Source organism: Anabrus simplex, chromosome 2 (genome assembly GCF_040414725.1).
Source record: "Anabrus simplex isolate iqAnaSimp1 chromosome 2, ASM4041472v1, whole genome shotgun sequence".
NCBI lineage: Eukaryota > Metazoa > Arthropoda > Insecta > Orthoptera > Tettigoniidae > Anabrus > Anabrus simplex.
The window spans coordinates 743,630,477-743,643,171 of NC_090266.1; positions in this window are offsets into that span (position 1 = coordinate 743,630,477).

Sequence of the window (12,695 nt, forward strand, 5' to 3'; positions counted from 1 at the left end):
AGGAAGCTTATCATCTTCAACTTGCTCCGTTCTCCCCAACCAAACCAAACCAAAACTCCTGGCACAAAAGCCCCGAAGTGCCGTGGCCTACCAAGCGACCTCTGCTCAGCCCAAAGGCCAGCAGATTACGAGATGCCGTGTGGTCAGCACGACGAATCCTCTCGGCCGTCATTCTTGGATTTCTAGAGCGGGGCCGCCATCTCACTGTCAGACAGCTCCTCAATTGTAATCACGTAGATTGAGTGGATTTCGAACCAGTCCTCAGATGCAGGTAAAAATTCCTTATCTGCCCGGGAATCGAACGCGGGGCCTCCGGGTAACATGCAGGCACGCTACCCCTACACCGGAGGGCCGGCGCGGCGGTGCTACGTAAAGCAAATAGTAAAAACGTGCATACGGTACAATTAATATTACAATTTTGTCTGGGCACTTAAAATTTTTCATTGTACACTTACGCTGTTTTCTCGGATTCGGTGTAAAAAAGTGGAAAGTATGCTCAGTCCAATTGTTTATCTCTCTGTTCATTTGTTGCATCACGTGAAAACAGCTTACCAGAATTTCCAGAAACGCAGTACCTGAGTTCGGGGATAGCTGGGGTGTGCACTAGGCCTTGTACATTCTATTTGATTACTTTTTTTTTTTTTGCTAGGGGCTTTACGTCGCACCGACACAGATAGGTCTTATGGCGACGATGGGATAGGAAAGGCCTAGGAGTTGGAAGGAAGCGGCCGTGGCCTTAATTAAGGTACAACCCCAGCATTTGCCTGGTGTGAAAATGGGAAACCACGGAAAACCATCCTCAGGGCTGCCGATAGTGGGATTCGAACCTACTATCTCCCGGATGCAAGCTCACAGCCGCGCGCCTCTACGCGCACGGCCAACTCGCCCGGTATATTTGATTACTACACAGGGGCGTAGCAATATTATGGGGACCAAAACAGGAAATGTAAAATATCTCCGTTAATAATAGGTGTGTAGAAAAAAATGTACAGAGGCCTAATAAAAGTTGTACAATATATATTTTCCAATATTTTATGCGTCATTTGTTTTACCAAACGAAGAGCAGTAACGGAGATATCCATGGTTATTTCATTTTCCAAAACTTACAAATATGTCCGAAAATATTAGTACCGAGCTCGATAGCTGCAGTCGCTTAAGTGCGGCCAGTATCCAGTATTCGGGAGATAGTAGGTTCGAACTCCACTGTTGGCAGCCCTGAAAATGGTTTTCCGTGGTTTCCCATTTTTACACCAGGCAAATGCTGGGACTGTACCTTAATTAAGGCCACGGTCGCTTCCTTCCCACTCCTAGCCCTTTCCCGTCCCATCGTCGCCATAAGACCTATCTGTGTCGGTGCGACGTAAAGCAACTATTAAAAAAAGTCTCAGCGTTCTCAGTAAACGCCTTCCGGAACATGAAATATTGCGAGAGTCGAGATACAGACAATATATTTCGTGCCCTTCTCTTTATTGAATGTGAAGTCGTTTATATGCAGATAGAAGCATCCAAGGTTCACCACCCAGCGACTGCTGCGAAATTGTCTGCAAGTCTCAGAATTGTAGCGAAGCTACTTCTGTCACTCGGAGGAAGGCAAGCATAACTGTTGCAATTTATTTTTATAAATGAGAGAACTCTTTTTTAAACCGAGGACGACCGAGCTCGACAGCTGCAGTCGCTTAAGTGCGGCCAGTATTCAGTATATGGGAGATAGTGGGTTTGAACCCCACTGTCGGCAGTCCTGCAGATGGTTTCCCATGGTTTCCCATTTTCACATCAGGCAAATGCTTAAGTCCACGGCCGCTTCCTTCCCATTCCTAGCCCTTCCCCGTCTCGTCGTCGCCATAAGCCCTCGCTGTGTCGGTGCAACGTAAAGGAACTTGCAAAAGAAAAAACTGAAGACGTTGTTGTTGCAAATCAGAGCACCGAACTTTGTAGAACAGCACTTTTAATCATGATATTGGATTGGAAAGATTCAGCGTTTGGTGATCTGGGGTTCAAATAATGGATGATTATGGCTATTATGAATGTGATTTATTTCAAGATTTTTCCAACATTCATTGGAAAGAAACGTTGATGTAGTGCTGGATCATCTATTGCAAATATGAGGCCAAATATTACTTGCCTGCCCCATCGCAGATCTTACAATAATGCAGGTTATTCGGCGGTTTCTATGTGCAATTATCCCCCAGGATCGGGAGACTTGTGCGGGCTTTATTTTTAACAGCATTTTACTTGATTTTTGTGTTCTTAACACATGATTTGAGGAGTGGAAATTTCAAATGGTCTACGTGTCTTTTAGACAATTTTACAGTAAAGAGAAAAAACCTATACATTTAAGTACAGTTTTGATTTTCCATTATTTTATCATCATAACTTGAAGAAAATATATGATGCATCATACTAGGGTACATTATACAAAACAAATTGTATTATTGAGTGAGTACTGACACAAAAGTTATAGAAGTTTACAAGTCCCTTTCACTTTTCGTTATGAAGGTTCTAAGTGCCATAAGACATTATTTTGAACAATAAACAAAAATGTATTTTCCTTCTATAATATAAACTGAACAGAACACTACAAACGAATACTAACTTACAGCATCTGTTACGCAGAGCATTAACTGTCCATAAAATGACTTTGCATGAACATAAAGATACAGCAGCATATTAAGGAGATATTTCCTCTTTGTGGAGGTAGACTCCTGGGAGACATGCAATGGAGATAAGTGGATCTTATGTCAGAAGGGCGCCTTCCATGTTTCACAATGTTTACTTCTTTTCAGTCCTCTGCTTCCTCGAATGTTTTCTTAGTGAAAAGTTTACCAGGAAATTATTTTGATACTTTAATAATGCTCAATTTTGATATATTGCACTTCGCAGTATTTATAACTGAGTCTCCAGCATGTTTCAGATCATAGAAGTTGCCTGCTTCCATCGCTATAACCTTGAATGGATTAGAAGGGCGAGCAGCCGATACAATGGCATGCAAATCGTCTCCAAAGTTACGCCTCCAAAGTTACGTTTGGATACTTGGCTTTTGACGCACACTCTTCTCTCAAAGTGCACACAAATAAGTTACATTTGTATGCCTTCGAAACTCTCTTCCTCTTTGAGGTCAATCCGAAATCGCGGTCACAGATAAGAAAGCTGTGGCCACTGACGAGGAAAGTGACCATGCTCTATCAAGAAAAGCATGAAGCAAATCATGACACGATTTTTATTCTGCCCTGCGCAGTTGTCAGACCTTGTTATAAGCTTTCTTCTCGTAATATCACCATTGTTTATCAGCTTCAAAATGCAAGATGCAATTTCATTAACACCGCGGGATGCAACACTTTCATCCCATAAACACATCACTCCATCATCAGAATCTGCAATATGTATGCCTACACCAGTAATACGTGCTGCAGATCTATAGACATTACAGACGTGTCAGAATGTGGGGAACGTGCATCGTAACAATCCCGAGACATACCATCTATTGCTGTTTTATATTTTTTATGATGCGTGTCTTGTTGAGTTTTTGTAATTCGATGTCATTTTTCACACATAAATACTACAGGCAAACTGGTCACACGTTCGGCATGTATCTAACCGTGTTGTAAAAACCTTTCGGTAAACTTTGTATGTAACTTCACTATTCAGATACTTTTATATGAATGCTTTATGCATCCTGTTGATGTTGAGATCTGTGCTGAAGTACTCTTTGCTAGATTTGCCACGTCCGTAGTGACTTATGTCTATATGAAATGAGTCAATGTGTGTTTTTATAAGGTCCCAGTCCTGTGAAGAGGACTTTCTGAACTTAGACGTTCTCCCTTTCTTGCTTTCATAAATACGTTCACATCGTTTTAGAATGCTCTGCAACGTCTGCAACTTATTGTGACCAACAGAAAAAATATTTTGGAACGTTGCTTTACAAACCTCAATCCCTTCACCTGTTTTACTGGGGCAGTATAATGGACGATTGTTTGTCTGTGACTGTCAGTTGGGTCCTGATAACTCCCATGACGGCGCCGCTGTACTGGAGCAACGTGAATGAGTCCAAGCAAATACGTACCCTGAGTATTTTCATCTTGTAACCGGTAATAATCTTCAAAGACGTAATAGAGAACTGCATCTGAATCGACATTTGCAGATTACCTACGACATAAAATAAAAAATACTGTATTAAACATACAATGCTATGTTTTAAATTTCCTATTTATCTACTTATGATCCCGTTTGCACTATACCTCAAAATAGTGGTGAATTTACAATATGGCCGCTTATAACGTACCTTTGAACTGGGTAGTGATGAGGGAGGCATGTGCTTCCCTTTCCTGGTTGTGTATGCCTTCCTTTGTACACGTAACTGATGTTGTTCTTTTTGGAAATAAAATTCGTCATTGTTTCGCCTTTTTGGAGCAGGTTCACTCCTTATAATACACAATATTTACAAGCACGTCGCGCAGCTGCAACGTACTGTCAAGACGTAACTCTTACTGACTACGTATGCACGGTACTTATACACAACCAAGGCCTACGGACGTGGAGTTAGGACATGCTGGCACCTGTTCACACGTATGGAAACTATTGTAGCAATGAACGGCACATGGAACCTACACAGGTTATTGGCGGTGGCACTTGGAACCACATGGTGCATAAAAATATTTTTTCCAAAATATGGCACCTGGAGCCTTTGAAATTTCTACTCCTCATTTATTCACATTTCGTTATTGTCTTATCCCTCTACGTCATGATCCCGGTAATGATTGGATACTTGGCTTTTGACGCACACTCTTCTCTCAAAGTTACGTTTTTGTTGTCGTGCACTCTTTGACAACCGAGGCTACGGCCAGTCTTACAGAAGGGTCTTTTCCTGCTATATTCGGAATAAAATTAGAACTACTGATGGAGAAGTGCACATGGATCTGAGGTTCGCTTGACCTACACAAAAAAGGAGTACCATGTTAATTCCTGGTGGCAAATGCGGACGGGCGTAGATCTAACCACTCTATCCGGCCATGGTTACGGATAGTGGAAGCCTTTAATTTCCAACCCTTCCAGGGCTTTCATGGCCTGTACGAAGATGACTTAGCATTCTTGGCTTTGCTTTACGTGGAGGAGAAGCTCACTCCAATACCTCGCTCAGTAACATGGTGTTTAATGTAAGACAATCAATCAATCAATCAATCAATCAATCAATCAATCAATCAATCAATCAATCAATCAATCAATCAATCAATCAATCAATCAATCAATCAATCAATCAATCCGTGATCTGCATGTAGGGCTGACGTTCAGGTAGCAGATTCTCTATCATTTATTTACCTAGCTTCTTCTTAAATATTTTCAACGAGCTTCGAAATTTATCGAACATTTCCGTTGATAACATATACCAGTCCCTTACTCCTCGTGTTATAAATGAATATTTTTACTAATCTGTCCTCTTGAATTCCAACTTTATCTTCATATTATGATCTTTCCTACTTTTAAAAGCTTCACTCAAGCTTATTCATCTACTTATGTCATTCCACGTCAACTCAGCACTGACATCTCGAAACATACCACACAGTCGAGCATCTCGTCTCCTTACTCCCTAGTCCTCCCAGTCCAAAGTTTGCAACATTTTCGTAACACTACTCCTTTGTCGGAAACCACCCAGAACAAATCATGCTGCTTTCCTCTGATTTTTTCCACTTCTCGTATCAAGTAGTCCTGGTGAGGGTCCTAAAACTGGAACCATACTCTAACTGCGGTCTTACTAGAGACTTATACGCCCTCTCCTTTACATCCTTACTACAACCCCTAAATACTCTTATAACCATATGAAGAGATGTGCAACCTTTCTTAACAACCTCGTTGATATGATTACTCCAATGAAGATCATTCCTTATATTAACATCTAGGTACTTACATTGTTCCCCATGAGGTCCTATCACTACATCAATACAATAATTAAAAATGAAAGGACTTTTCCTATTGGTGAAACTTACAACTTAACTTTACATCCCATCATTCATACCATTGTCTGCTGTCCATCTCACAACATTGTTTAAGTCTCCCTGCAGTCGCTCACAGTCCGGCAACTCATTTACTACTCTATACAGACGAGGGAAAGTAGCCAATTTCAGCTAAGCTTCGAAATATATAAGTGCAGTCGGTACAGCATTTATTTTCTTTCGCCTCGGAGAAAGGCTCGCCTTATTCCACATCTGACAAAAAAACTACAATCTACAATCTTGCAATGATTTACAGCAAAAAATACCTAATTACTTCTCTAAAACAGGCGATATTGTGAGTGGTTTTATAATATTTAGACATTCTTAGCTCCTCCAATACCTGACCTAAATCAACAAAATCCGGCGAAATATATGCAATTAGCCGCAAGAGTTCAGAGAAAAAGTTCAGATTTACTAGGACAGACATTCTGGTTCTAGGTGACTTTTCATGGTATTCAAATATGTTCCCGAACATTTGACCGGTACTGTATGTCATAAGTGCTTTTGAGGTTTCGTCCCGCGATCTGTGTCTATGCATGTAGTTTTGTAATCTTGCAGTAGGAACGATGCCATCATCGTTTCATTTGCTAAAAGTCAATGAGATAACGCTGTGTGGGTGGGGGTCACCGAGCCTCTGAAGTTCGTCTTTCAGAGTAAAATGGCTGAATCAATAAGATATCATTTATAGGAAAAGAAGTTTTGCTGAAACCCGGTAGTTCTCCCAAAGGTCAAGAGCGAAGGTATGTCAAACGAATATGTCAGGATGGATTTTACAAAGTGTAGGAGGCGAACGCTTTATCGGCCCTCCGATGATGAACACGATTATGTTTATTTATAAGCTTTTATTACATAGCTTTTACTCGTTAACACTAACACATTCGGGCGAGGGTAGTTTCTAATTCCACCGTCGGCAGCCCTGAAGGTGGTTTTCCGTAGTTTCTCATTTTCGCACCAGGCAATTGCTGGGGCTGTACCTTAATTAAGGTAATGGTCGCTTCTTTCCAAATTCTAGCCCGTTCTCATTCTTGCATTGCCGAAAATCTTCGATGAAATGAAATGTCGTATGGCTTTTAGTGCTGGGATATCCCAGGACGGGTTCGGCTCGCCAGGTGCAGGTCTTTCTATTTGACTCCCGTAGGCGACCTGCGCGTCGTAATGAGGATGAGATGATGATGAAGACAACACATACACCCAGCCCCCGTGCCATTGGAATTAACCAATTAAGGTTAAAATCACCGACCCGGCCGGGAATCGAACCCAGGACCCTCTGAACCAAAGGCCAGTACGCTGACCGTTCAGCCAACGAGTCGGACAAAACCTTCGATGTGTTAGTGCGACGTTAAACCATTAGCAAAAAAAAAGGTATTCTAGTCGTTAAACTTACATACTGTACATACATACATACATCTAAACACCGGGTGAGTTTGCTGTGCGTTTAGGGGCGCGCAGCTATGATCTTGAACCCGGGAGATAGTGGATTCGAACCCTCTCCCATCGTCGCCATAAGACCTCTCTGTGTCGGTGCGACGTAAAACAAATTGTAAAATAAATAATAATAATAATAATAATAATACAAATCATCTAATCGATGGATCGACGTCTGAAACCCTTCACCATTTCAGATCATTGTACTTTTCTTCATTATGGATGGTGTCCCACCGAACGGAGTGATCGCGCGATTAACGCTCTGCAGCTATGCGGCTATGCTGCCAAGCTCCACATTCGGTAAACGAGTGGGTTCGAGCCCCGCCGTCGGCTATCCTGAGAATGGTTTTCTGTGGTTTTCCAGTTTCACTTCCAGGCAAATACTGGGACAGTTCCTATTCATAGGTCACAGCAGATTCCTTCTACATACCTACCCAATTTCAATCACCCTCATCTATTTCATCTGCATTACCTTCTCAACTGAGGTTGGCGTCAGGAAGGGCACCCAGCCATAAAATGGTGCCGTATAATTCCATCTCACCTCATCTCCGATCCCGTATCAGGAAACGGGATAAAGTGGTATACATACATACATACACATACATACATACATACATACATACATACATACATACATACATACGGATGGTGTCCCAGGCTTGTCCTTTCTGTTCGATGTTGAACTTTTCTGTTATATAACTGTATCTGATACTGGGCCGCTCTCTTAGTCTCCTATCCTCGAGTTTTACAACATACATTGTCCTTGGTGTATTACAGTATTTGCCTTCAGATGCTACAGCGCGTGATAAGAATTAAAATGAGTTGCTCCCGTGAGATAGATAGTAAACGAGGGGTGAGATTGACGTCACTTGTGAGATAATTCTCTCCATGCAGAAGAACAAAGTTTGTTTCCTTCTATAGATATGGATCTCGTTCGCTTGAAGTGAATCTAACGCACTGGTTCGGGTATCTCTTAGCTGCCACGGTAGCTTTGTAAACAAATACACATAAGGGAAAGATTTTAATCATCCCATATTGTGGTTCCGTTTCTTTTAATTATTCTGCTTTAGTTTATTTCAGATCAACGGCGATGGGGAAAGAAAGTGTGGAGTTTCAGGCTCGTTTTATCGAGATTATACAAGAGCACGGTGTAGTGATCTTTACAAAGTCACTCATTCTCGAAAATTATTTTAAATACCCATTTAACGGGAGGCCCATCTCAAAAAATGAAAGTCATATGATACAGAGTAATAATTTCCTGCCTTAAAAACTATCTTAGTAGATAACAAAGTGTGACTATTGAAAATCTTTGAGAATTGTTAGTGGTATTTTCTGAACAGGAAAAATATTTTAACGTGTAACGTGTATTTCTTTCTACTTTTTATGAGAAAAATCACAAGTACGGAGTAGGTTAAGAAGATTTCAGTACCGGTAACTGCTTACAAGGTTTTAAAATTTAAATTTTGTAAGTTCATGCATATTTCTGGCCCTTTTTAGACTTTAATGGTGCAGATAAATCCTAACGCTAATTATCATCATCGTCGTCATCAGCATAATCATCATCATCATCATCATCATACTTTCCATTATTCTCATAAAATTAAAATGAAATTAAATATGTAATCGCCTACATTGCATGTATTATACTTGCTATGGCATCTATTTTTTCCTGTCCTCTCTGCGCACACGTAGTCCTGGACCACCACTCTTGCGGCTGCTTCTTTCTCTTTCTCATTCTGTTGTTTAGCATCATCATCATCATCATCATCATCATCATCATGTACTTGACAATCCTCATCTTGAAGATATTCGCCACATGATATAATATAACACAGCAGATGACAACCGAGGTCAAGTTTTCTATGGATAACCTTATTTTATTTTTGTCCGACTCCTGGCTGAATGATCAGCATACTGGCCTTCGGTTCGATTCCCGGCCGAGTTGGGAATTTTAACTACGTACGCTAAATTTCTCTAGCTTGTGGACTGGGTATTTGTGTTTTCTTCCCCTTTATTTGGCATTCGGCAGGTAGCCATGCAGCCAGAAAAACATAATGTACAAATACTTACCGTACTTTAAAATCACACTATATCTTAAATACATGCAATGCATGAAATATCACAATTCAAGGGAATCTCTCTGTGCTTAATACATTTTCTTCTTCGTAAATAAAACTATCACGTTTACAATCTGCTTTCTATCAGTTTGAGTTACAGATGAAGTGAGATGAAGGTGCAGTATATTTATCTACAATTCGATATGTATCTTCGAGGGAATCCACTACTGAGCTGCATCTGCATCTTACGGGGCAGAGGTTACTGATGAGATGAGGCCCATTTATTCATGTATAAGTGAGATGCATCTCAGTATTTGTTAGGCAGAAATTGGATCTCCGGCTTCTTCATATCACTCCGTGGACGGCTCCATGGCTTAATGGTTAGCCTGCGGACCTTTGGTTCAAGGGGTCCCGGGTTCGATTCCCAGTCCGCTTGGGGATTTTAACTTTCGTCAGTTAATTCCTATGGCTCGGGCATTGGGTGTTTTTGCCGTATTCAGCATTAGATTTCATCTTAGGTAGGTCCGTCATCACAGTCGCGCAGGTCGCCTATAAGACGTCAACTCAAAAGTCCTGCATCAGGCCTCTCCGGAGGCCACACGCCATTATTATTGTACAGTACATTAGCCAGTTTACCCGGAGGTCCCGGGTTCGATTCCCGGCCCGGTCAGGAATTTTTACCTGGAGCTGAGAGCTAGTTCGAGGTCCACTCAGCCTACGTCATTAGAATTGAGGGGCTATCTGAAGGTGAGATAGCGGCCTCGGTCTAGAAAGCCAAGAATAACGGCCGAGAGGATTCGTCGTGCTGACCACACGACTCCTCATACTCTGCAGGCCTTCGGGCTGAGCACCGGTCGCTTGGTAGGCCAAGGCCCTTCAAGGGCTGTAGTGCCATGGGGTTTGGTTTGGTATATCGCCCAGTGTCAGATAGTTATACGTCATATTTCTGTAATTCCTATTCTATTCTGAATAATCGTGTATTCAACCGTACCCCGAAATAAACCCATTTCAACTTCCCGAATCCTGTTCTAATCGTATTTCCTTGTTATTGAGGTCTCGCTTTCATGTCTAAAAATCGATATGTAATAAATGTGGTACAAAAGAAGCTTGCAGTTTTAAGTGACTGTTAATATCGTGAACATAACCACGGAGCCTCCTGTCTCACGTGGAATCCAACCCGCGGGAATATGATTGATTTTATTTATTTCAAAAACCCCTCTAATATAGACGCGATTCGAACTGCGGCTAACTTAGTGAGAAACCAGCGACGATATCACTCAGCTATCATGCCTTCTAAATTTGGTACATGGCTCCCTTACATTTCAATGGCATCTCTTTGTTCCGTATCAGATAAAGTGCTGGGGAAAATTACTGTAAACATTTTCTAAACAACCCTTTCCCGTCTATAACTATTCAGAACAAGATATTCCAGTCTGTGAGATTGTTGTTTTTCGAAGCGCCATGAATAAAACTCTTCCTAATTACATGCTGTATTCTTAAAATGCAACAGTAAACATACAACATTTCGTTAGTTTGTAATCTGCAGGCCTTCGGGCGGAGCAGCGGTCGTTTAGTAGGCGAAGGAGGTCCATCAGGTCTGTAGCGCCACGGGGTTTGTTTGCTTGTTTTTATAGGTTCCTACTATTGTCGTTGACGCGAATGTTTTGAATCTCTGTTGTACTGTACATTGACAAGATTGATTGATTGATTGATTGATTGATTGATTGATTGATTGATTTATATGTTCTATCAAGAGTTAAGTCCAGATGGCCGCTTTTTACGTCTAACCAGATTAATACAAGGTTATACTGGCTATTATATTTACAAATACTATAATATAATTCGTAATTTAAAATCCACAGCCTGTTTCCAGTCATTTGAGCGGGTCAGGAATGGAATGAATGAAGCCCCATCTAGCGGCGAGGCTAGGAATTGTGCCGGCTGCCGAGGCCTGTCGCACTCCTCAGGGGCAATGATTAATGAATGTCATGTGAAACGAAATTATATTGGACAGTGTTGCTGGAATGAAAGATGACAGGGAAAACCGGAGTACCCAGAGAAAAACCTGTGCCGCCTCAGCTTTGTCCAGCACAAATCTCACATGGAGTGACCGGGATTTGAACCACGGAACTCAGCGGCGAGAGTCCGACGCGCTGCCGCCTGAGCCACGGAGGCTCTAGAATTCTTAATTAATTAATTATATGTAACGGAGATGGCTGATAAGTGATGCACGGTATATAATTCATTTACAAATAGGATGATAATAATAATAATGTCGTGTGACCTCCGAAGAGGCCTAGTGCAAGTCTTTGGAGTTGACGCCGTATGGGCGACCTGCGCGTCTTTGAGGATGGGGCCCTACCTATGGAGAATTCTAATTATGAAGGTGCCACACACACCCTGCCACCGGAATTAATCGATGAAGTTTAAAATCCCTGACCCAACCGGGAACTGAACCCGGGACCCCCTAGACCACAGGCCAGAACATTAACCATTTAGCCATAGAGTCGGACTAAACATAGGATAAAAACATATAAGCAAACACAGATATTAAACTCAGTCCGTTTAAGAGGCAACGAACTATAAGCCCAAAGTTGTAACTGATTAAATGGAAATAATCAAAAATAATTAAGAAACATAATGATATAGCAAGTGGCGACCCCATCGTACTAACAGCCTATATCTGCTTCATTCATTACATCCCTGACCCGGTCAATGACAGGAAAACAGGCCGTAGGTTTTCATTTTCAATGATATAGCAATAAAATAATTGAAGTACTTGTGTACAGTAAAATATGACCTGTGTGAATTTTTTAACATGAGTCAGTGAGTAACATTACGACTCTTTATAAATTAAATAGTTTAACATCGCAAGTTCACACAGACTCTCCCACAGCTGCTTTAAATACAGTCTCCATTTGAATAAAATCCTAACAAATTATCCATATTGAAAGAACATTTTGGATTTTGGAATTCTCTTCGAAGGTAGACCTTACTTCCGATTCCTAAAGCGCCTTCTCTGGCTGGTTCCTTTTCTCCGCGACATGCACTCCGTTATCTAAGCCACCTCGCATTTCCTCCGAGCACTGCATTGTTGTCTTTGTGAGAGGGGCGGCGCCTAGCGCTGTTATTTATTATGTGTTAGTAACGCGGGGAATAACTTTCAGTTAGATGCATAATGCATGATACAGAGAATGTTCAACCAAACTCCTGTTTGCCACGCGGTTAG